Source organism: Lissotriton helveticus, chromosome 10 (genome assembly GCF_964261635.1).
Source record: "Lissotriton helveticus chromosome 10, aLisHel1.1, whole genome shotgun sequence".
Taxonomy (NCBI): Eukaryota; Metazoa; Chordata; class Amphibia; order Caudata; family Salamandridae; genus Lissotriton; species Lissotriton helveticus.
Window position 1 is genome coordinate 768,159,480 of NC_136071.1, and position 26,256 is coordinate 768,185,735.

The 26,256-nt window shown below is 45.3% G+C and overlaps 1 protein-coding gene across 20 annotated transcripts in view; it reads right to left on the reverse strand.

Moving 5' to 3' along the window:
- LOC144784508 (uncharacterized) overlaps positions 1-26,256 on the reverse strand; it is a 416,096-nt gene that overhangs the window by 18,165 nt on the left and 371,675 nt on the right. For all 20 annotated transcript variants that reach the window (XR_013601663.1, XR_013601658.1, XR_013601662.1 and 17 more), the window contains one exon: positions 1,909-2,498. The gene's annotated coding sequence lies outside the window, so the exon portion shown is untranslated. The remainder of the gene's footprint in view (positions 1-1,908; positions 2,499-26,256) is intronic.

Below are 26,256 nucleotides of genomic sequence, written 5' to 3' on the forward strand. Positions count from 1 at the left end.
TTTAATAGGTTGAAAGCACAAACATGGAATGGACTCTTAGAAAAATGCCAAAACTTTGGTAAAACTTTTTTTTATACAGTTCTGTGTTTTCCTGAAAGCTGGGAAGATAATGATTATAGCACAGCACAGCAAACTACTAATTGAAGGTATTTTAGGAAAGAAGAGGCACTTTTTTTTGCGGATCACATTTTTCCCCAATAAAAAAACAAAATGAAACTAGTTTGCCTTTTTTTATATTTTATTTTTATTTTCTCGCTCCCCTCCAGGGCAATCCATAAACCCTGGTTACGCTTAGATTCCTTAATTTTGTTGGGAAAAACATAACACAAATTTGATGTGAATACCTTATCTGAAAAAAAGTTATGGAGGCCTAAGCATGAAGTACCCCAAATAGCCCCCCAAAAAACCTCAGCACTGGAGTGGAAAAGCCTCAGCAGTTAAGGGGATACAATTTCTACAATCTGCATCACACTCAAAAATCAAAACATATGCTCTAGAATACACCAAAGAACTAATTACTACTAAATGGCCAACACGAAACATCAAAATGAATACTGAAGAAAAGCACAAACTCAATAACTATTCCAAGGATTGAAAACAAAAACCTAACACCCCTTACAAGGCTAATTACTTCACAGCATGGCTTTTTAAAGATGTTAACCACCTTTAGTCACTCTTCAAACCAAAGTGGACACAGTGTCAACACTAATAAACAAGTTGAAATAATCCCATTAGGCACAATTTCAATCTACATTGGACATTTCCTCACTCAGAAGATACAAAAATTCCACAAGGAGTTCTAAAGATACTTTAAAGTAACAGTTTCTATTCTAATACCAGAAATATTCATTATAAAACATGTTTCTTCCAACAACTAGATATGCAATCCATGATAAAAATCCATATTCCATGAATCCTAATTATATACTGATGATCCCCATGTTGCAACCTAAAACAAATTCAGTTCACAGCTCATCATTCCACTAATTTTAAGAATCACCAACTCCTCCCTAAAAGGTGTATTTTCTTCATTGCTAAAATTTGGAGATATAACACCTCACATATACACATCACACTTACATTTTGACGATGTTAAAAATCTGAGATCAGACCCAAGTTCTCTTCTATAGTCAAAATGATTTAAAAGCAGTTTGCGCATATTTCTAACAATGACCTCCTGAACACATTTCAAACAGGTTTTCATCCCAAATGTAGCTCAAAAATGGTAATGCTGCAAATAGTGGACAGTATTCTCTAAATTGTGCTTGCCTACTTGTGCTTCGAATGCTATCAGCAGATTTCAGCACAATTATCACAACCTGCTCACTGTCCTTTCCTATAGGATGGGGATAGAAACCATCTCAAAATCAAAGGTCATAAAAATAAATTCTTACATATGATCAGCATTTCCTGTATACTGTGGTGCAGTAGTATGCTTTCTAAATACATATATAACTTATAGATGCAACTCATAGCCATAGCTCCAAGATAAAGACATTGCCATCTATCAGACGTATGATCCCACTCAGCTATACCTCAGAGATCCAGTCCCTCCAACAAATCATGCATTAATAACATGTCAGAAAAAATGATAACTTCCAATTTCTTTCTCAAATGTAACTAAATTAAGAGTTCAGGTTACTTTGATCCATTGAATCTCTAGCACCGTTACAAAAATGGTCTGGTCAGATGTAGCAACAGATATTATTATAATATTTAGATATTACTACCACAATAGTCTCCTGTGTCAAGTCCCACTAGGTTTGATTGTATTCTAAAATTGATCTTGCTATTCCTTAAATTGGAAAAAGAAAATCTGTCTAAGGTCACCTGCTAAGAAGTTACAAACCTTTCATCTCTCTTTCATAATTCGGGCAACAATGCATGATAGTACAGAAAGCGTGATACCTTAACTGGGTCCTCCTCCGGGCACCTTTTGAAGGCTTCAATACACATGGATTTTCATTTGAGATGCATTTTAACATGCTTTGTAATAAATAATCATGTGTCTTGCAGCACATTATTTCAATCTGAGTGCTGTATACTTCAGAGGATCTATCCAAAACAAGGACCACCACCACTTACCATCAATGCATACTATTAGTTAATTACAAACACAATGTTGTAGTCAATGTGTACAAATATCTGTATTTTTATTGATAGTGATAACTAATGTGAAAACAGAACATCACAGAAAATACCTTCAAAATGAACAAACATCTCTCACTTATTTAAACACAATATAAATAGAACATAACCAACAATTATAAATGTCCAACACATATGAGCATAATGCCAATGTTTAGTCCTTTATATGAATCAGCTTTCAATGGTCCCAGAAGAAGGTTATATGTTTTTATTGGAGAATACCCAGTGACCATAAATGTTGTTTCTCAGTGGTTGAAATATCACCTAGTGAAATTTCACCCCACTCCATGATATCCCTTTTCTTGGTCCATGTCCGTCTCAAATTCGTAAGATTATTCACAAAGATAAATCTGAAATGAAAAATAATAGAGGAACAGAAAAGACAGCATTTATTGTTTTGGCCAAGAATTGATTATGATACATTTATTGCCTCCTTTGCACCCATATATGTATACAGGTACTTTCAAAAGTATTATTAACACTAAAGAACACCTAACTTTAATACAATGAAGCCGGTGAGTAATCCTCTTGCTTTTATTGTACTTATAGGCACTAGACTAACATTTCTACTGCAGGGATCTGTCTTGCTTAACACCCCATTCACTGGCGCATTTCCTCTTTGGTCCGCTCAAGAGTTCGGTTACAAACAAAAATCTACCTTAGCTCTAAGAAATCTCCAGGTGGATGTGCACTAAACAAACGTTTTGTAATTCCCAAACTACCGTAGGTAGGTGACAGAAAATGAGTGGAAGCCTAATAATGCATGACAGCATAGAATGGTTGTCACTGGGTCCTCTTTCATGCAACTTTTAGAGGCTTCAATATATGCACACGGAAACCTTTGTGAATTACCAGCGGTCATGCATCATCCATCCACAAATGTGCAAAGGTGTTCCCTTCATATTTACAAACTAGTGAATCTGTGTCAGTATTTCTTTAACATTAACATTGGGTGAAAAGGGACATACGGTCACAGTGTTCCTTATTAAAGATATTCATTTATATAAGATTTCAATAGGATTTTTAATCAATAATTCCTTAAAAAGGCACTAAACACCAGTAGGGTATTAGCAAGATCCGGAGGCTGATGGCAATGGCTGAATTCTAGAGACATACAATGCTCCACCCTTGTATGAGTTATAGACGATTGCATAGAATTTGACATCATTCAGTGTGCAAGAATGCACTTTTATTTTAACAATAATAGTGCAAAGGGTGCTTTGGTGAATGGGAAACTGTTCATACACATGACACAGATTAAAATAAAAAAGAGTGTGCTTTGAGAACTGCAATATACCACTAACCACTTTTGGTGATCATTTCACTATGGGTTCTTGATTAAAACTGATTGTGTATTTGTGAGTATTAATTTGACTTTTCCTCTATGACAATGTAAATGCTATAATCTTAAAATACTATCTTAGAGTTCCTTAAAATTTATTGATGACTTTGTTTTGTGTATTACTTTAGTACTAGAACCTCAGAACCGCTTTTTGTATTCATGAGATGGCTTTAAAGTTTAACCATAGTATGCACTATCTCTAAAAAGATATGTACGCGAGGACGAGCTACACATCAAGCAAGATGGCTGCTTAGGACTTTGGCTTCGCGTTACCTAGCTCCTATATCCTGCACGTCATCCTGGCATCGGAGCCCACTGCCTGATAAGGGAAGTGCGGCAGGGCTTCCGACAATGACTCTGGCCCCGCTGCGACTCAGAGGGCCAGAGAAACACTGATTGGAAGTTACGGCCTAGAGTACGGCCGGGAACAGGGGCTCGAGTGGACTGTTGGCCGTAAATCAGTTGATCAACAGCGGGGTTGGAAACTGGATGTCGCCGATCCGGCCCGCTGAAAACAAGTGGAGGTTCAGCAGTCCCATTTCGGAGGCGGGGCTGTGTGGCGGACTTGCGGGGGTGCCTGCTTGGTGGCCCACGCCTTCTCTAGCGCAGCCCCTGGCCGAGCGTAGATCATCCTGCGCGGCGGAACCCCGGGGTCTGGAGGTGAGGCTGCGGTTTGGACGGGCGGGGTGCGTGGGGATAGCTCTTCGTCTGGAGCAAATCATGCCGCGGACCGGTGTGTATCTGTCCATACCTGTGGCTGGGGTGCGCAACGTGAGTCATCTGAATTGCAACGTTGGGGAGAGGTGGCATTGCTGGGGGGTCCCCCAGGAGTGCGCCCCCTAGCCTGCTGTGTTGTCTGGTTGCCGCCGCAATTGGATCCGGGCTCCCCGCAGTGGCCGGCCTGTGGGAGCAGGCGCCCATTTGAATTGTACACCCCCAGGGGGGCGGTCTGATTGGATCTCCGGCCTGTTGGCCCTCCAGTGTGGACAGTGTGTGCCGCAGGGTGTCCGGCCCGTCGTGAAGGCCGCGCTACCGGCAGTGGTCCTGACCCACACCCTCTGGGACTACAGCTGTTGCATCTCCTGGGCTGTTTCGTTGCAGAGGCCAGACCTGTTAGTGACGTCATACCGCGGAGTGGTGGAGATAGTGACGAGTGTGGTGGGCCTGGCCTGGGTCGTTGGATTTCCACACTGGAGCTGGGGAGTGAGCTCTCTCTTTGAGGATTTTCTAAATGGCGGCCAAACCGGACACCGACAGGCATCTCCCGATATCCTCTAGAGGACCAAAACAGGTGCAATCTAATAGGCTGGCCCGCTACACCATACCTAAATGCTCGCCTATAGACTCAAAGCGGTCCTAGTCGGGGGGGGGAGGACCCTTCATGAACACTGGCAAAGCTGACGCTGCTGGATGTGATGGCAGCTATCGAGGGTGTCCAATCGTCACTGGGACAGAAGATGGAATCACTGGACAATAAGCTTGATATGGTCACAATCGAGGTAAACCTCATTTGAGCGGACTTCACTAAGGCGAGCAAAAAGGTAAAATCGTTAGATATAAAGACTACTAGTTTGATAGACAATGTCGCTCAGCTACAGCGGGAGGATCGTGACCTCCAGGCCTCCTGGGCTCTGACTGACAAGAAGTTGGATGAATATGAGGGGAGGGCACGGCGCAATAATATTCGGATCCTCGGGGTCCCGGAGAAAGCGGAGAACCCGTCCCCGGACCTGATCGTCGTGGCCCTCATACTAACCAGGCTAGAATACTGTAATGCCCTTTATCTGGGAATTAAGAAGGGTCAGCTGCGCCGCCTTCCGCTGGTACAAAATGCTGCAGCTAAGCTGTTACTGAACCTTCCCAAGTGGCATTCAGCCTCTCTCGCTCTAAGTTTACTGCACTGGCTCCCGGTGGACCGTAGAATCCTGTTTAAGACCTTATGCCTCACCCGCAATGCGTACTATGGACACGGCCCAGTGGGCATAAAGAATATTTTCAATAGGTATGCTCCTTCTAGGAATCTCAGGTCAGCTAATAAATATCTGCTCATGGTTCCCAGATTCAAAAAGATGAGATGGGGTGGAAGAGCCTTCTGACAGGCCGCGGCCAGGGCGTGGAACTCTCTCCCTGTTTCCGTCTCGGGCCAACAAGCTCACCCTATCTTCCGTAAGCTCCTTAAGACCTGGCTGTTCCCTGTGAAACGAGTCTGAGTATGTATGTCGGTTGTGTCTGTAGGCCTGTCTGTACCGAGCGCCTAGATGCCCTTGGGCTTAGTTCGCGGTTTACAAATTCCAATTCAGTCATTCACATCGTCTTTATCTACCTCAAGCCCAAGGGACTGAGTAATTTCTCCACGATTGAGCGGGCGCATAGGGTGCCCGGGGGTCGGCCTAGGCCTGGGGCTCCGCCTCGCCCGATGATCGCCAGGGTCATGAACTTTAGGGACAGAGATGTTATATTGAAGGCGGCCCGCTTGGGAGACCCACTCCGCTACGAGAATGCCACCCTCTCCTTCTTCCCTGACTTCATGCACCTGGTGCAGAAACAACGTCAAAGCTTTTTTGCAGTCAAGAAGAAACTTAGGGACAGAGGCTTGAGATATGCAATGATGTTCCCGGCGCGTCTGAGGGTGGAAGGGGATGCAAAAGTCTGGTTCTTCGATAATCCGGAGGTGGTATTGGACTGGATGGACACCCATCCATCGACTGCGCCGGAGGGAGGCGACCATGGGGGAGAAGGAGAGCAGCAGAAGGAGGACTGATGGAGGCAGAAGGAACAGTGGGACTCTTGTGTACTGTTGGGGAGGGGGGCTAGACCCACAGGCTTTTTTTTATCCTGTTTTAGAATAGGGACAAAGTCAGGTGTGTGGATTACTCCGGATGTGGGTGTAGAAGTTGGCTGTGGAGCTGGGGTGTGGGGGGGGGAATTGGTGCGGGTTATCGACTCTCCTCCTCGTAACTACCTTTAGTTAGTTGTAGAGTTAAAGTGTGGGCGACAGGCACACTGCAAGTTGGGGATGGGCGTGAGTCATGAAGAGGGGTGCAGGGAGTAGGGGGGGTGGGGTTGGCAGGGCTACGGGCGGCTGGGCCACGCCGATTGTGCGTTCTTTTGATTGTTTCCAGAATCGTTTGCAATGTGTTATTCCTCGTTTTCTTTTCACATCAGGAGACAATGCTGTAACAGTACTGCTTCCATACCAGCTAAATGTCAAATGTTAGACGGGATCGGGGATGACTGTGCTTAGTTGGAATGTGAATGGCCTCGGGGACAAAATTAAGAGGGGAATGGTGAGTCAGTTGGTCAGAAGACACTCCCCAGACGTGGTGCTATTACAAGAGACACATCTCATTGGAAATCGATGCATGGCCCTACATAGAGGGGGTTATAAATTGGTAGCGCACGCTGGAACCACCACTGGGTCGAGAGGAGTTGGTGTCTTGGTTAAAAAATCCTTTCCCTTAACGATTCAGGCCACATGGTCTGACCAGCGAGGTCGATACATCGGCATATCAGGGCAGTGGGAGGGGAGAACGGGCACCTTAATCTCCATTCTTCAATCTGACATGTTCCGAGATTTGGGTTCTATCTTTCTGACTCTTCCTTTGGGCCTTCTTGTGATGGGGGGGACTTTAACCCAGTTGTGGACGGGGAGGTAGACCGGCACCCAGCCCGAGTTCTGAGACCAGCGCAGAGGTGGCTCCCAGACTTCTTAGAAACGATGGGGCTGGTAGACGGTTGGAGGGTTTGTAATCTGAGTGGAGTGTACTATACCCACGTGTCCGCCGCACACAGTAGCCTGTCTAGGATAGACTACGTTTTGGTGCCAGCTGCCCAGGCAAATGCTGCCTGGGAGGCTCGCCACCTGGGGAGGGGCATCTCGGACTACTCTCCGGTATGGCTCCGGCTGGAATTCGATCAGTTTGATGTGGGCAGGGTTGCCCCTATTAATGCTTGGCAACTGATGGACCCCAACACCAAGAAAGAAATTGTTAAGATCTCGGACAGGTACTTCCAGGAAAATGCGGGTACGGTGGACTCGACACACACTCTGTGGGAGGCATATAAGACCGTCGTTCGGGGGGAGGCCTTATCCTTGGTTGCGGGGAAGAAAAAGGAGCGGCAGGCGGAGATGGAGAGGGTAGAGGGGAAAGTGTCAAGATTGGAGGCGGAGGTGTCTAGGTGAGTGACCGGGAAGGGGTTACATCAGCTAAAATTGCGGCAGGATGAGTATAAAGGACTCGCTAGGGACAAGGCAAGAGCGCAGAATGACAAGACTCGAAGTAGGGTGTACGAGGACGGAAATAAGGCCAGTAAACTGGTAGCGTGGCTAGAAAATGGAGAGTGGACATCGCAGTTGGTACCAGAAATACAGGGGGAGAATTCCAGCACGCTTACAGATCCGCAGGCCGTTGCAGATAGGTTCGCGGAATACTATAGCGGGGTATATACCTTGGCTGGGGTGTATACGGAGGCGGATAATAGCGCAATGATAAACAACATCCAAATGCCTGTGTTGTCAGATGATAACCGGGAATATTTAGAATCCCCACTTACTGATGACGAGGTGGCACAGGCAATCAGAGGAGTGCACTCGGGAAAGCGACAGGCCCAAACGGAATTCCCATAGAACTATACAAACAGAGCTCTAACAAGCTCGCTCCATATGGGACAGCTCCCATATGATCAGCGGGTGGCAAGTGTAGTGGTCATCCATAAAGCGGGTAAGCCTAAGACACTATGCTCGTCATACAGACCTATCTCGTTGCTGAACACTGAGCCCAAAATATTGGCGAAGTTGCTGGCGACGAGATTGGCAAAGGTTATCACTACCTTGATACATTGGATCAGTCCGGTTTCATGCCGCGCCAGAATACGGCCCTTTAATCTGCGGCAGTTACACGGGGTGCTAGGCAGGACCCCGACGATCCAGGAGCTGGCGGTATTGGTATCTTTGGATGCCACAATGGCATTCGGCAGGGTTGAATGGCCATATTTATTTGCAGTATTGGGGAAACTTGGTTTTGGTCTGGAGTTTGTGAGTTGGACACGCCTCCTTTATGCCCAGCCTTTGGCGAGGGTAGTCGTGAATAATCGGAAGTCTGCTGACTTTCTCCTTGGCAGGGGCACGAGACAGGTTTGTCCCCTGTCCCCGCTTTTGTTTGCCCTGGCCTTGGAGCCCCTGGCGGCGTGGGTTCGGTGGGACCGTGCGATCCGCGGCTTACGGTGGACGTTGGAATGGGAGGACAAAATGTCATTATACGCTTATGATATCGTGCTTTACCTCACCAATCGAGGGGATCTCTTATATGCTTTTTAGACGTGCTTGCCATTTTTGGGAGGTACTCTGGCTTTGCTATAAACTGGTCAAAGTCAGTGGTCTTCGTTCTAAAGGGTGACCCACCGGTTCTTCCACAGAATTGCCCAATACAGATTGAGCCGATCGGGTTTAGGTACCTTGGCATTTACGTTACGCTCGACCCAAAACTACGATATGCTAATAATCTTGGCACCCCTTTGATTAGATTTAAAGGGGATGTGGTGCGCTGGAAGGCGCTTCCGCTCTCACTACTGAGTAGGGCAGTGCTTTTTAAGATGATGGCCCTTCCCCAGTTTTTATATGCGCTCCAGAACTCGATGGATTTGGTACCAGCATCCTACTTTAGAGAGATAGAGGCCCTCCAGAGGCAGCTTCTTTGGCACAACAGGCCCTGTATAGCGTTCTCCAAACTCACTCTCCCCTGGTATGACGGGGGATAGGCCTGCCCGACCTACCGAAATACTACTGGGCCTCCCAGTTGGATGGGGTGAATCATGCAATATGCGGGCCCCCCGGGGACTCAGGGTATGCTATGGACCGTTGGCAGGTTCCGGGCGGCGATTTCACTAGAGCGCTCTATGCTGGACCTCGTCGGGTTCCCCTCGCGGGACCAACGGCACAGGCCGTTCAGGTGTGGCAAGCTGAAAATATGCCCCTCAAGTGGGAAGGGAGACTCACACTGGCCACCCCGTTGTGGAACTCGGAGAAGTTGGGGAGCCTATAGAAATCTAAGGGGTTTGACAAGTGGGATCTCATCGGGATTACGCAGATTAAAGTTGTTTGGGAGAAAGGCACAGTCCTCACATTCAGTTCACATCAGCAACAGTACCATCTTCACGATCGTGAATATTACAGTTACCTCCAGATCAGACATGCCTTTTCTTGCGAATATCCCCAAGGACACGATGCTTCCCGACGCCTCCCCTCTCGAGGACCGAGTGCTAGACGGCCACCTCCCAGAGAAAACAATTTCATTAATATGAACAATTGTTACTTACCTGTAAACAGGTGGTTCTCTAGTATTGGTGTCTTTCATAGATTCACATGCTTGAATATTCCCCGTCGTCGGAGTGGGAGTCCCACGGTAAATAAAATAGCAATAATATACTATATATATATACATATATATATATATATATATATATATATATATATATATATATATATATATATATATTACCAACACAACCTCCTTTAATTTTTAAAGAAGTGCACCAACACGTAGCAGATTAGCGTTTCAATTTTGCATTTATTGGTGAGACAGCACGAAAATGGGCAGCAGTCAATCCCAACGTTTCTGCTCTAGGCGAGCCTTGATCACGGGAGGCAGTCTCATTTTCAAATCAGCCCACGTGATATCCCCTTTTATCTGATTACCATGGGCCGTATTTTCACTAAGAGCGCAGCATGGGAAACTCTTTTAAAGTTTAAAAGGTGCAACAGCGCTGTCTTTTCTTTTTGACGAATGACACATTTGCGCAAACACTTCTTATGTTGAATAGTATCCCATGTGCAGTTTGCCAAGTCCACCAGCCCACACAGTTCGTAATGTTAGTCTCACTCACTGCTAAGAAACGCTCCTCCAGCCAGCAGTCCCGGAATACTTTCCTCTGCTCCCAACTTGCCACACTCGGCGAACACTTTCACTGGGAGCAAGCAGGTCAAGCTTCAAAAATAAATCCAGCCACAGTGCCCCACGACACAAGCTTGAACCTTGAAGGGCGGTCAGTGCAATCCAGCGCAGGGCTTCTGGTAAAAATATTACCAACACAACCTCCTTTAATTTTTAAAGAAGTGCACCAACACGTAGCAGATTAGCGTTTCAATTTTGCATTTATTGGTGAGACAGCACGAAAATGGGCAGCAGTCAATCCCAACGTTTCTGCTCTAGGCAAGCCTTGATCACGGGAGGCAGTCTCATTTTCAAATCAGACTAACATTACGAACTGTGTGGGCTGGTGGACTTGGCAAACTGCATATGGGATACTATTCAACATAAGAAGTGTTTGCGCAAATGTGTCATTCGTCAAAAAGAAAAGACAGCGCTGTTGCACCTTTTAAACTTTAAAAGAGTTTCCCATGCTGCGCTCTTAGTGAAAATACGGCCCATGGTAATCAGATAAAAGGGGATATCACGTGGGCTGATTTGAAAATGAGACTGCCTCCCGTGATCAAGGCTCGCCTAGAGCAGAAACGTTGGGATTGACTGCTGCCCATTTTCGTGCTCTCTCACCAATAAATGCAAAATTGAAACGCTAATCTGCTACGTGTTGGTGCACTTCTTTAAAAATTAAAGGAGGTTGTGTTGGTAATATTTTTACCAGAAGCCCTGCGCTGGATTGCACTGACCGCCCTTCAAGGTTCAAGCTTGTGTCGTGGGGCACTGTGGCTGGATATATATATATATATATGTAACAACATAAAACCTGAAATATGTATCAGAAAAAAGGCATAACCTGCCTACACATAATTCTACATAGGAATGCATGGGAAAGGAAAAAAACATATGCAGCCTATCCTTGTCATTATGTTGGTCCAAACTGCAGCCAATCAGGCGACAGCAACCCTCTAGAACCTTCTCCTCAGAGCTCAGCACCTCAGATTTTCGAGCACAAGAGTAAACAAAGAGTCTGTGAGGAGAAGAGAGCCTCTGAGGGGAGGAGGGAGGGTGGCATGTGAATCTATGAAAGACACCAATACTGGAGAACCACCTGTTTACAGGTAAGTAACAATTGTTCTTCTCCAGTATTGGGGTGTCTTTCATAGATTCAACTGTTTGAATATAGAATAGATAGCAGTCAGTACCAAAGAAAAGTTTCCATAGTTACAAAGCATAGGAAAAGACTGAAAATCATATGTATAGAGTACATATATATATCAAACAGTCAGTAATTACTTGGAAACTAATAAGAGGAGGGTAGAACAGAGGCTCACCTTATTGAAAAAGATTACGAAGCACAGCTTGTCCTACTGCGATATCCGCTTCATTCATGGCACTCAAACAGTAGTGTTTCGTGAACGTGTGCCTGCTGGACCACGTGGCTGCCCTGCAAATCTGATGCAGCGGGACACCGGCAAATAAGGCAGTAGAGGACGCCATTGATCTGGTAGAGTGGGCCCTCACCGAAACTTGTAAAGGTTTACCTGCCTTCTGATGGCAGAAAGCAATAGCTGAAGACACCCAATGGGCTATAGTAGGTTTGGTAATTGGACGCCCTTTGTGAAAACGTCCATAAGCCACGAAGTGTTGGTCAACAAAGGTAGCGAGGCAAATGTAGACGGTACTGCCTTTCCTACATTTTCAGACTCGTTCCTCGATGGCAATCCTTCCGTCGACGGTGCTGTCGGAGGCATAGACGGTGCTACGGTCTTTGCGGTCTTCTTCGACGAAACCGTCGTCGACCGTGACCTCGTCGACGGTGACGTCGACGGCAATGGTGCCGACGACGGAACCTTCGTCGACGTAGATGTCGACGGAACCTTCGTTTTCATCTTCTTTGTCGACGGGACAGTTGTCGACGGAACACTCGTCGACGGAACACTCGTTGACGGAACACTCGTCGTCGAAGGCGTCGACGAAACCAACATCTTTACACCCTTCGTCGACGACTATCGAACTGTCGACGGCAGAGGTTTCTTCGTCGACGACGATGAAATTGGGATAATCGACGACACAGTCTTAGAACTGAGAATGACCTTCGACGAAAGGGCTGTAGACGATCCAGTAGCAAGCGTCGTCGTGACCGTCGTCGTCGATTTTGAACCAGAGACAGCGAATCTCGTCGACGGAACTGTAGACTACACCGTCGTCGACGGAAAATCAGTTTCTTCACAGAAAAACTCGAAGAAGATGCAGCAGGAGCCTGAGAGCCAGGTCTTGTGGGCCCAGAAGTGGTAGGAGGTGGTGAAGAAACCGCAGGGGCCAAGGAAAGAGACATCCTCTTCTTTTTTAAATATGGAGAAGGCAACTCCTGCACACTACCACGCTTGGAGGCTGCTTGGGAATGGCCAGAAACAAGACTTTCAGCATCAGAAAGTACATTATCTTTATCTTTAAGTCTTTGTAGCCAGAGGAGTAAACGGCCTTCCCTGTCCTTTAAAGTCTTTGTGGAGAAAGTTCTACAGAACTTACAGCTCCCCACCTCATGGTCCGGGTAAAGACAGTAAATACACTTACTGTGTGGGTCCTCAGAAAAAAGTCTTAGCTTTCCACAGGATGAACAAGCTCTGAAAAGAGACTTCTTACTTGTAGACATGTTGAAGAACCAGGAAAAACCTGAAGAGAAGAGAAAACTGAGCAGAGCTCAGGGAGACACCCTTACACACGACGTGTGGTAGAAAATCTGAGGTGCTGAGCTCTGAGGAGAAGGTTCTAGAGGGTTGCTGTCGCCTGATTGGCTGCAGTTTGGACCAACATAATGACAAGGATAGGCTGCATATGGTTTTTTCCTTTCCCATGCATTCCTATGTAGAATTGTGTAGGCAGGTTATGCCTTTTTTCTGGTACATATTTCAGGTTTTATGTTGTTACATATATATATATATATATATATATATATATATATATATATATATATATATTCACTCTCTGCCCCAAATGCGCGGCACTACTGGTGGGCGGGTGCGGTCCAGGCGCGTCGGAGCCTCGCGCTTAACAAATTGAAGCTCAATCCCTCCCCGGTCCCGGGTTAGGAATAAGGACTGCACACACGGGATTAGTTTTCCAAACAGCAACTTTACTAGCACAGACGCGTTTCGGAAGCTATGCTTCCTTCTTCAATGTGGTTACAACGTTCCGCGCTTGTAGGCGCCATTTTATTACCCAGGAGTACACAGATGGAATTCAGGGTCATAAAGAGAGGACTATCGTGCAAGCGCCATATTGCTAGTACCGAAGAGAAAATTCAAAAGTACTAGTGCGTTATACACAGATTAAAACCAAATAGCAGATCTACGATAGAACATGCATATTTAGAAAACCAAGAGAATAATCATCCTCGAATTGCGCCGTGGATCGGCAATTGCCCTCCCATTATTTGAATCATGGACCAGAAACGAAAAATCTTGCTGTGGATCGGCCTTTGGCAACCTTGTTCGGTTGCCCAATTATAAAGTCTCTGTGCCCATTATGCAAAAATGTCCCCCTCAAAGGTACTCATTAGTTAATCATAGGGATAATACTATACATTTTCTTCAATGTTACCAACAAATTCATATAAAATCCTCAAATCTACGTACATTAAGCCTTATGTCCAATACATGGAAGGAAAACATGATTATTCTTTATACATTTCTACAGTGTCCAAAAAGCAATAACGAATTACTGATTTACATAAATTCATACAGATTAGCTGCCCAGATGCACCGCCAGTTCCTCCCCACAATTTAATCCATCCGGATTTTTTGTTTGACAGTCTATTATATGTCGTGACTCCAATCTTTGTAATTTCTGTAATTTATCTCCTCCCCTGATGTTATCGGGTATAGCATCCATGCAGAAATACTGTAGGAGATTCCTGTCACTATTGTGTTTAATGGAGAAATGTCTGGCGACTGGATATGAGAAGTCCCTGTTAGATATGGCCCTCATATGTTCCAGAATGCGCAATTTAACTGGATTGATGGTGCTCCCTATGTACTTCAGCCCACAGGGGCATTTCAGACAGTAAACCGCAAAAGGCGTGCTACATGTTATAAACTTATTAATCTTCTTTTGCCTATGCCCTGTGATGTCATATGAATAAACCCTTTTACTGTTGGCACATGCCTTGCACCGTCCACAAGGAAAGAATCCTTTGGCATCTTTCAACTGTCCAGTCTTGGGTGGAATCGGTGACAAGTGGCTATGTACCAAAGTGTCTCTCAAAGAGCGCGCTCTTTTAAAGGTAATGAGTGGATTCTCAGGTATGTCTCCTCCTATAATGTTGTCTAATCTCAGGATATGCCAGTGCTTTTTCAGAATCATTCTGAGTTGTTGACTATCCTGCGAGTAGGGAGTGATCATCCTGAATTTCTCTTTATCGCTCTTGGGTTTATGTTTTTTACAAAACAAGGTATTCCTTGGAGGTATCCTAACCCTGTCCAGGGTATTCTTGAGAAGTGTTTTATTATACCCCCTTGCCTCAAATCTCTCAATGCTCTCCTCGGCAGCTAACTCAAAATCCTCATTTGTAGAGCAATTGCGTTTTAACCGCAAAAGCTCACCATAAGGTATTGACTGAATAAGTTTACGGGGATGATTACTAGACGCATGAAGCGTACTATTTCCCGTTGTCGGCTTCCTATATAGGGAAGTCATAACCTTGTTGTTTTTTATTTCAATTTTCAGATCAAGATATACAGCTGCACAAGTACTGACCTGGCCTGTGAAAATCAAGTTATGAGTGTTATCATTCAGTATTGCAATATACTGTTGAGCTGACTCAACTGAGCCGTTCCATACAATGCACAAATCGTCTATATAACGATACCATGTGACGATGTTTTGGGACCATTCTGCATTTTTTGGTGCCCACGCCTCCTGCTCCTCCCACCAGCCCACGAATAAATTCGCGTAGCTGGGGGCGAAGCAGGAACCCATGGCCGTACCCGAGAGCTGTCTAAATAAAGCATCCTGAAACAAAAAGATGTTATTGTGTAAACAAAATGCAATTAGCTCCATCAGCATTCAGCATATCATTATGTAGGGCATATTTCAAGGATCTTTTTCCCAAAAAATAGGCAATCGCCCTCAGTCCTTGTGCAGTTCGATGCTCGTATAGAGGACTTGTGATGTCAAGCGTCATTATGCAATAACTCAAATGCCAGTCAATGGATTCAATCTTCTCGATAAAATCTGCAGTGTCACGAATATATGATTTCAAGTTCAACACTATTTCAAAGAGAAAATGGTCCAAGAATTTTGAAAGATTTTCCGTGAGGCTGCCCATGGATGAAATAATCGGGCGGCCCGGTGGCTTCTCCATCCTCTTATGTACTTTGGGTAAGTAATAAAAGGTAGGTGTAATTGGATGTAATGTTTTCAAAAAGAGATATTCGTCAGTCTCCAAATTTGTTTATCACGCCATTTCTTTAGCAGTTCGTATAGCTCATCGACACTGGATTGATATCTTGTCTGGTGGTTGGTTCATAGCAGGTTTTATCTAACATTGGCGCATGGCTTCTTCCACATAATCCTTACGATTCAGTATTACAACGTTCCCACCCTTATCTGAGGGTTTGAGGATAATGGTGGTATCCGCAGCCAAAGTTTTCAATGCTGCGTGTTGTTCTACAGTTAGATTTTCTATCTCTACCATATCTTTTGTTGTTCATACGCAGTTGCCTTAAATCCTTAATCACTAACTCCGAAAATGTGTCAATCGTATCCGTTTGTGTTGGCGGTACGAATTTAGATTTCAATTTTAGACCACTATTCGGAGCCTCTTGTTCCACATCTACCACCCTTAGTCTTTGGGATAGAGTTTCCATCGGAATTGGTGTTATCATAGCTGCGCCCTCATGTCTTAGCTCTTCCAAAAGTTCCAGAGATGTTAAATCATTTACTTTCAGGAGGTCTGTGTCCTTAAAGCGTGATCGGATTAATCTTGCCTCCTCTGAGGTAGGTTTGGTTTTAAAGTATTTATGTAGACGAAGTCTTCTAATGAACTGAAACAGGTCGATTCTGGTCTGAGTATACTCTAAGCCATTGTCCGGGCAGAAAGTTAATCCTAATTTGAGAATAGATTCTTCCTCGGACGAGAGATTTCAAGTAGATAGGTTAACGATGGTAAGGTGATCTGTGGATTCAGCTAACCCTACCATTTCGCTCCTCTTCTGCCCCATGTCTTGCGGGCTGGGGCCTCCGCTGTTGCCACTTTGCCCCTTCCTCTTCCTCTTCCGACCGCCCCTCCTTGGTTTCCTGCGTCTTCCGAGGGCTTGTTCTTCCCCCCGCGTAACCAATTCATTCTGATTACTTGGAATTCCTGTTGAAAAGGGTTATCACTGGTCTTCTTAGTGATATCTCTTGTGTCCTCATCTGATTGGTTATCCCCAGTTACTTCCGACTCAGAGGTTTCTACCTGTACTGGTGCAGCCGCGCCAGCCACCTTGTTTTTACTGATCAAATCTTTCCGTGTTTGGTCATATTTTTTTGAGAACGTCAGGACTCGCCCCATGGCATAGTCCCTTTCGTCTCTGTCGAATTTTTCTTGCTTTCTGGTACGTATTTTAACCTCGTATTTCTCCAAGCGTTTTTTCATCTGAGCCCTTAGTTGATCTGTTGTTCTTTATCTTCATTGGTAGCTAGTTCAGTTTCCATCATTTCAATTTCTTGAGGACCTTGTCCCTGTCGCTCCAAGCAAATTGGACCAAAATCTCTAGCATACCTTCACAGGATTTAGCAATGTGAGCAGCCCATGTGTCCAATAGCAGAGATCCGGATTCTCATAGGCGGAATTGTGAATATCCGCAGTCCTCTTGGTACTCTGTTAACCTCTTTTACCCTTGAAGTGATGTGCCTTCCCACCACTTCCTCAGCTCACGTTCATACAATTTTTCTAATTTCCCATATTGTATGGCTAAGGGACTCGAGACAGCAGTAGGTTTCTTTACGCTGGAGCGGTGACATCAGGATTTTTGTTCTTAAACATCCCCGTCGCCAAGTCACGACGTTGTGAAATATTAAACATGACTTCGTTTTAAGCTTTGCGGACACCCGCTTCCGGGTTGTCCTTAAAGTTGCTGTAGACAGGAATGTTTTTCTTTCCCTCGTCCAGACCAACCACCCGTGTAGGAGGGAGCCCAATGGCAGGTTCAATCTATGCAAGTATGGACCGGATAAGTGGCGACTTACCCTGCTTCAGTCGGGGTGCGCCAAATGTTTCTTCCGTCCAGGACTAAATTGCAGGAACCTCAGGCTATGCGTGTCTCCCAGAACTTCTTCGCACGGGTGGCGGCGGTGCTCAGCGGCAATTCAATATTCGCTCTCTGCCCCAAATGCGCGGCACTACTGGTGGGCGGGTGCGGTCCAGGCGCGTCGGAGCCTCGCGCTTAACAAATTGAAGCTCAATCCCTCCCCGGTCCCGGGTTAGGAATAAGGACTGCACACACGGGATTAGTTTTCCAAACAGCAACTTTACTAGCACAGACGCGTTTCGGAAGCTATGCTTCCTTCTTCAATGTGGTTACAACGTTCCGCGCTTGTAGGCGCCATTTTATTACCCAGGAGTACACAGATGGAATTCAGGGTCATAAAGAGAGGACTATCGTGCAAGCGCCATATTGCTAGTACCGAAGAGGAAAATTCAAAAGTACTAGTGCGTTATACACAGATTAAAACCAAATAGCAGATCTACGATAGAACATGCATATTTAGAAAACCAAGAGATAAACCAAGAGATTATTCTCTTGGTTTTCTAAATATGCATGTTCTATCGTAGATCTGCTATTTGGTTTTAATCTGTGTATAACGCACTAGTACTTTTGAATTTTCTCTTCGGTACTAGCAATATGGCGCTTGCACGATAGTCCTCTCTTTATGACCCTGAATTCCATCTGTGTACTCCTGGGTAATAAAATGGCGCCTACAAGCGCGGAACGTTGTAACCACATTGAAGAAGGAAGCATAGCTTCCGAAACGCGTCTGTGCTAGTAAAGTTGCTGTTTGGAAAACTAATCCCGTGTGTGCAGTCTTATCTCTAACCCGGGACCGGGGAGGGATTGAGCTTCAATTTGTTAAGCGCGAGGCTCCGACGCGCCTGGACCGCACCCGCCCACCAGTAGTGGCCGCGCATTTGGGGCAGAGAGCGAATATTGAATTGCCGCTGAGCACCGCCGCCACCCGTGCGAAGAAGTTCTGGGAGACACGCATAGCCTGAGGTTCCTGCAATTTAGTCCTGGACGGAAGAAACATTTGGCGCACCCCGACTGAAGCAGGGTAAGTCGCCACTTATCCGGTCCATACTTGCATAGATTGAACCTGCCATTGGGCTCCCTCCTACACGGGTGGTTGGTCTGGACGAGGGAAAGAAAACATTCCTGTCTACAGCAACTTTAAGGACAACCCGGAAGCGGGTGTCCGCAAAGCTTAAAACGAAGTCATGTTTAATATTTCACAACGTCGTTGACTTGGCGACGGGGATGTTTAAGAACAAAAATCCTGATGTCACCGCTCCAGCGGTAAAGAAACCTACTGCTGTCTCGAGTCCCTTAGCCATACAATATGGGAATTAGAAAAATTGTATGAACGTGAGCTGAGGAAGTGGTGGGAAGGCACATCACTTCAAGGGTACATAGAGGTTAACAGAGTACCAAGAGGACTGCGGATATTCACAATTCCCGCTATGAGAATCCGGATCCTCTGCTATTGGACACATGGGCTGCTCACATTGCTAAATCCTGTGAAGGTATGCTAGAGATTTTGGTCCAATTTGCTTGGAGCGACAGGGACAAGGTCCTCAAGGAAATTGAAATGATGGAAACTGAACTAGCTACCAATGAAGATAAAGAACAACAGGATCAACTAAGGGCTCAGATGAAAAAACGCTTGGAGAAATACGAGGTTAAAATACGTACCAGAAAGCAAGAAAAATTCGACAGAGACTAAAGGGACTATGCCATGGGGCGAGGCCTGACGTTCTCAAAAAAATATGACCAAACACGGAAAGATTTGATCAGTAAAAACAAGGTGGCTGGCGCGGCTGCACCAGTACAGGTAGAAACCTCTGAGTCGGAAGTAACTGGGGATGAACAATCAGATGAGGACACAAGAGATATCACTAAGAAGACCAGTGATAACCCTTTTCAACAGGAATTCCAAGTAATCAGAATGAATTGGTTACGCGGGGGGAAGAACAAGCCCCCGGAAGACGCAGGAAACCAAGGAGGGGCGGTCGGAAGAGGAAGAGGAAGGGGCAAAGTGGCAACAGCGGAGGCCTCAGCCCGCAAGACAAGGGGCAGAAGAGGAGCGAAATGGTAGGGTTAGCTGAATCCACAGATCACCTTACCATCGTTAACCTATCTACTAGAAATCTCTCGTCCGAGGAAGAATCTGTTCTCAAATTAGGATTAACTTTCTGCCCGGACAATGGCTTAGAGTATACTCAGACCAGAATCGTCCTGTTTCAGTTCATTAGAAGACTTTGTCTACATAAATACTTTAAAACCAAACCTACCTCAGAGGAGGCAAGATTAATCCGATCACGCTTTAAGGACACAGACCTCCTGAAAGTAAATGATTTAACATCTCTGGAACTTTTGGAAGAGCTAAGACATGAGGGCGCAGCTATGATAACACCAATTCCGATGGAAACTCTATCCCAAAGACTAAGGGTGGTAGATGTGGAACAAGAGGCTCCGAATAGTGGTCTAAAATTTAAATCTAAATTCGTACCGCCAACACAAACGGATACGATTGACACATTTTCGGAGTTAGTGATTAAGGATTTAAGGCAACTGCGTATGAACAACAAAAGATATGGTAGAGATAGAAATCTAACTGTAGAACAACACGCAGCATTGAAAACTTTGGCTGCGGATACCACCATTATCCTCAAACCCTCAGATAAGGGTGGGAACGTTGTAATACTGAATCGTAAGGATTATGTGGAAGAAGCCATGCGCCAACTGTTAGATAAAACCTGCTATGAACCAACCACCAGACAAAGATATCAATCCAGTGTCGATGAGCTATACGAACTGCTAAAGAAATGGCGTGATAAACAAATGTTGGAGACTGACGAATATCTCTTTTTGAAAACATTACATCCAATTACACCTACCTTTTATTACTTACCCAAAGTACATAAGAGGATGGAGAAGCCACCGGGCCGCCCGATTATTTCATCCATGGGCAGCCTCACGGAAAATCTTTCAAAATTCTTGGACCATTTTCTCTTTGAAATAGTGTTGAACTTGAAATCATATATTCGTGACACTGCAGATTTTATCGAGAAGATTGAATCCATTGACTGGCATTTGAGTTATTGCATAATGACGCTTGACATCACAAGTCTCTATACGAGCATCGAACATGCACAAGGACTGAGGGCGATTGCCTATTTTTGGGGAAAAAGATCCTTGAAATATGCCCTACATAATGATATGCTGATGGAGCTAATTGCATTTTGTTTACACAATAACATCTTTTTGTTTCAGGATGCTTTATTTAGACAGCTCTCGGGTACGGCCATGGGTTCCTGCTTCGCCCCCAGCTACGCGAATTTATTCGTGGGCTGGTGGGAGGAGCAGGAGGCGTGGGCACCAAAAAATGCAGAATGGTCCCAAAACATCGTCACATGGTATCGTTATATAGACGATTTGTGCATTGTATGGAACGGCTCAGTTGAGTCAGCTCAACAGTATATTGCAATACTGAATGATAACACTCATAACTTGATTTTCACAGGCCAGGTCAGTACTTGTGCAGCTGTATATCTTGATCTGAAAATTGAAATAAAAAACAACAAGGTTATGACTTCCCTATATAGGAAGCCGACAGCGGGAAATAGTACGCTTCATGCGTCTAGTAATCATCCCCGTAAACTTATTCAGTCAATACCTTATGGTGAGCTTTTGCGGTTAAAACGCAATTGCTCTACAAATGAGGATTTTGAGTTAGCTGCCGAGGAGTGCATTGAGAGATTTGAGGCAAGGGGGTATAATAAAACACTTCTCAAGAATACCCTGGACAGGGTTAGGATACCTCCAAGGAATACCTTGTTTTGTAAAAAACATAAACCCAAGAGCGATAAAGAGAAATTCAGGATGATCACTCCCTACTCGCAGGATAGTCAACAACTCAGAATGATTCTGAAAAAGCACTGGCATATCCTGAGATTAGACAACATTATAGGAGGAGACATACCTGAGAATCCACTCATTACCTTTAAAAGAGCGCGCTCTTTGAGAGACACTTTGGTACATAGCCACTTGTCACCGATTCCACCCAAGACTGGACAGTTGAAAGATGCCAAAGGATTCTTTCCTTGTGGACGGTGCAAGGCATGTGCCAACAGTAAAAGGGTTTATTCATATGACATCACAGGGCATAGGCAAAAGAAGATTAATAAGTTTCTAACATGTAGCACGCCTTTTGCGGTTTACTGTCTGAAATGCCCCTGTGGGCTGAAGTACATAGGGAGCACCATCAATCCAGTTAAATTGCGCATTCTGGAACATATGAGGGCCATATCTAACAGGGACTTCTCATATCCAGTCCCCAGACATTTCTCCATTAAACACAATAGTGACAGGAATCTCCTACAGTATTTCTGCATGGATGCTATACCCGATAACATCAGGGGAGGAGATAAATTACAGAAATTACGAAGATTGGAGTCACGACATATAATAGACTGTCAAACAAAAAATCCGGATGGAATAAATTGTGGGGAGGAACTGGCGGTGCATCTGGGCAGCTAATCTGTATGAATTTATGTAAATCAGTAATTCGTTATTGCTTTTTGGACACTGTAGAAATGTATAAAGAATAATCATGTTTTCCTTCCATGTATTGGACATAAGGCTTAATGTACGTAGATTTGAGGATTTTATATGAATTTGTTGGTAACATTGAAGAAAATGTATAGTATTATCCCTATGATTAACTAATGAGTACCTTTGAGGGGGACATTTTTGCATAATGGGCACAGAGACTTTATAATTGGGCAACCGAACAAGGTTGCCAAAGGCCGATCCACGGCAAGATTTTTCGTTTCTGGTCCATGATTCAAATAATGGGAGGGCAATTGCCGATCCACGGCGCAATTCGAGGATGATTATTCTCTTGGTTTTCTAAATATGCATGTTCTATCGTAGATCTGCTATTTGGTTTTAATCTGTGTATAACGCACTAGTACTTTTGAATTTTCTCTTCGGTACTAGCAATATGGCGCTTGCACGATAGTCCTCTCTTTATGACCCTGAATTCCATCTGTGTACTCCTGGGTAATAAAATGGCGCCTACAAGCGCGGAACGTTGTAACCACATTGAAGAAGGAAGCATAGCTTCCGAAACGCGTCTGTGCTAGTAAAGTTGCTGTTTGGAAAACTAATCCCGTGTGTGCAGTCCTTATTCCTAACCCGGGACCGGGGAGGGATTGAGCTTCAATATATATATATATATATATATATATATATATATAACGTATATTATTGCTATTGTATTTACTGTGGGACTCCCACTACGAGGACGGGGAATATTCAAGCATGTGAATCTATGAAAGACACCCCAATACTGGAGAAATAAGAAGCTTATTAATCATATGGAGGATCCGCTGGTCCTCTTAAGAAAGCAGTGGGGTAAGGATGGGATAGAGTTGGGTGATGAGGACTGGCGGGAGGCGGTTTCCTCTCCAAGGATGAAAACAAGTTACTTACCTGTAACTTTAGTTCCCCAGTATTGGTAACTTTCATAGATTCCCATGCTTTGTATCATTCCCCGTCGTCGGAATGGGAGTCTCGGTAACAAAAATACCATAGCTGTAGGTACAAAAGACAATGGAAAAAGGCCTAGGCCTCATTCCCTTTTGTAGCATATCACCCTCTTTGTGTAAAAGAGACCAAACTTTGGCATCAGCCAATCAGAAGTGCCTCACCACTTAGAACCTTCCTGAAGGAACCTCAGAGCCTCAGATTTTCGTAGCTGTTGTGTACTTAGACACCATATCTGTTGTAGGCTGAGCTTTCCTCGGGGAGGTGGGTGGGCGCATGGGAATCTATGAAAGTTAACAATACTGGGGAACTAAAGTTACAGGTAAGTAACTTGTTTTCTTACCCCAGTATTGGAACTTTCATAGATTCCCATGCTTTGTATCAGAATAGCAAGCAGTCGGCAGATAATCACATTTTGCATCGCAAAGTATAACAATAGACAACATGATATTAGATACAAAATGTGAAAGATGGAAGGCGAGAAAGAAAGGAAAGCTCACCCTTAGTGGAAGAGGTTCCTCAGGACAGCCTGTCCTACTGCCGCATCATCTTGTTGCAGAGATTCCAAGCAGTAATGCTTGGTAAAGGTGTGAACGCTGCTCCAGGTAGCAGCTCTGCAAATATCCTTAATCTGCACACCCGCGAAGAGGGCTGTCGAAGAGGCCACAGATATTGTGGAATGTGCTCGGATCTTTCCAGTCAGAGGCTTCCCTGCAGCCTTGTGACAATGTAGAATGGCACTCGTGATCCATCTTGAGACACCTTGTTTGGAGAGCGGAAGGCCCTTACCAGGACCTCCGAAGGCCACAAATAGTTGAGAAGATTTTCAAAAATCTTTCGTCCGTTGCAAATAAAATTTCAAGCATCGCTGCACATCCAGCGAATGCAATGCTTTCTCTGCTGGCGTTGAAGGTTGGGGAAACAACGCCTTCAGAATGACCGGTTCGTTCAAGTGGAAATCCGAGGGAACCTTTGGCATGAACCTAGGATTAGTTCTCATGATCACAGTGTTCCTTTTGAATTCAAGGAAAGGCTCCTGGATGGTCAAAGCCTGTAATTCTCCAACACGCCGAGCTGACGTGAGAGCAAGAAGGAGAGCTAATTTCCACGAAATATATTTTATGTCAGAACGATGGACAGGTTCAAATGGACCCTTCATGAGTTGAGAGAGAACCAAATTCAAATGCCATGTAGGAGGGGGCGGTCTCACTGGTGGATAGACCCTGAACAAGCCCTTAAGAAATTGCTTGATTATCCTGGATGACCACAAGGAAGGACCGGATCCTGTCCTTCTGAAGCGTGACAAAGCAGCCAGATGGACCTTAATCGACGAATGAGCTAGACCTGATTTGGCCAAGGACAGCAAGTAAGGCAGGATCTGATGAGGCTTGGAATTGAAAGGATCAATGCTTTGTCCCTTACACCAACAACAAAATCTTTTCCACTTGAGGCGGTAAGTCCTGTTCGTTGAAGGAGCCCTTGCTTGAGACAAGACTTCCCTAATCTCCTTAGACAAAGGCAGGTTCATAAACTCTCGCTGCTCAGGAGCCATGCAGTCAGGTGTAACGACTGTGGATCTGGGTGCCAGATTTGTCCGTCGTACATCGTGAGAAGATCCGGCAGAATTCTCAAAGGTAAGGGAGGAGCTATTGACAACAGATGGAGCTCCGTGTACCAGAACTGCCTCGGCCAAGCCGGGGCTATCAGGATCATCCGGCACCGCTCCACCTTGATTTTCCTGATCAGTCGTGGTATAAGAGGAATGGGAGGAAAAGCGTAGACAAATGTCTTTGACCAAGCTATCGAAAGCGCATTTCCCAGTGAATGTTGATGGGGAAACCTGCTTGCGTAAGACCGGCATTTCTTGTTGGTCGGAGTGGCAAATAGATCGATGTCCGGCTTGCCCCAAAGGCTGAAGACCTGATCCAAGACTCTCTGATTCAACTCCCATTCGTGGCTGACCGATGATGACCTGCTCAGTCTGTCGGCGTTTTCGTTTAGGACGCCCGGCAAGTGTTCTGCGCGCAGTGACATCCTGTGAAGGATTGCCCATTCGCAGATCTGCTGAGCTTCTTGCGACAATGGGCGCGATCTGGTTCCTCCCTCCTTGTTCACATAGTGCATGGCCGTGGTGTTGTCCATCCTGATAAGCACTTGTGAGCATTCCAGGCGAGGTAGAAACGCTTGTAGAGCCAATCGGATCGCCCTGAGTTCCAATAGGTTGATGTGGAGGCGTTTCTCCTGGGGTGACCAGTGACCGCTGACATGTAAGTTCTGCATCACTGCTCCCCAACCCTCCAACGACGCGTCCGTTGTTACCACCTGTGGAGACGGGTCGTTTGCGAAGGATAGACCTTGGGACAAGTTGTTTTGATCTGTCCACCAGAAAGCCGCTTCCTTCATCTCTGGAGTGACCGTCACCCTGTCCTCGAATGAACCGTGGACCTGTCTCCACTGATTGTCTAGTTGCTCCTGTAAAGGACGCATCTTTAGTCTGCAATGGGGAATTAGTGGAATGCACGACGAGATTACTCCCAGCAGAGACTTGTAGCGGCGTACTGAAAGACACCTTTTTGCTTGTAAGTCCAGGGCCATGGTCCGTAACTTCTGCATCCTTTCTGAAGTAGGGAAGGCTCTGGAGAGTTTCGAATCCAGGATGGCGCCCAGGAAACGAGCTCGTCTGGACGGAACCAATACAGACTTCTCGATGTTCAGAGTGAGTCCCAAGTTTTGAAATAAATTGGTACAAGCCTGAACAGCCTTCAGTGCTGCTACTCTGGATGGAGCTTTCAGTAACCAGTCGTCTAGATAGGGGAACACTTGAAAGTGATTGCTTCGCAGGAAAGCTGCAACTGGCGCCAGCACCTTTGTGAAAATCCTTGGGGTTGAGCGGAGTAAAACCCTGAACTGGTAATGGCTCTTGGCTACTGTGAATCGCAGAAACCTTCTGTGTGCTGGATGAACTGGAACGTGGAAATAGGCATCCTCGAGATCGAGCGTGGCCATGAAATCCCCTGGGTTGATAAGCCTTAAGATG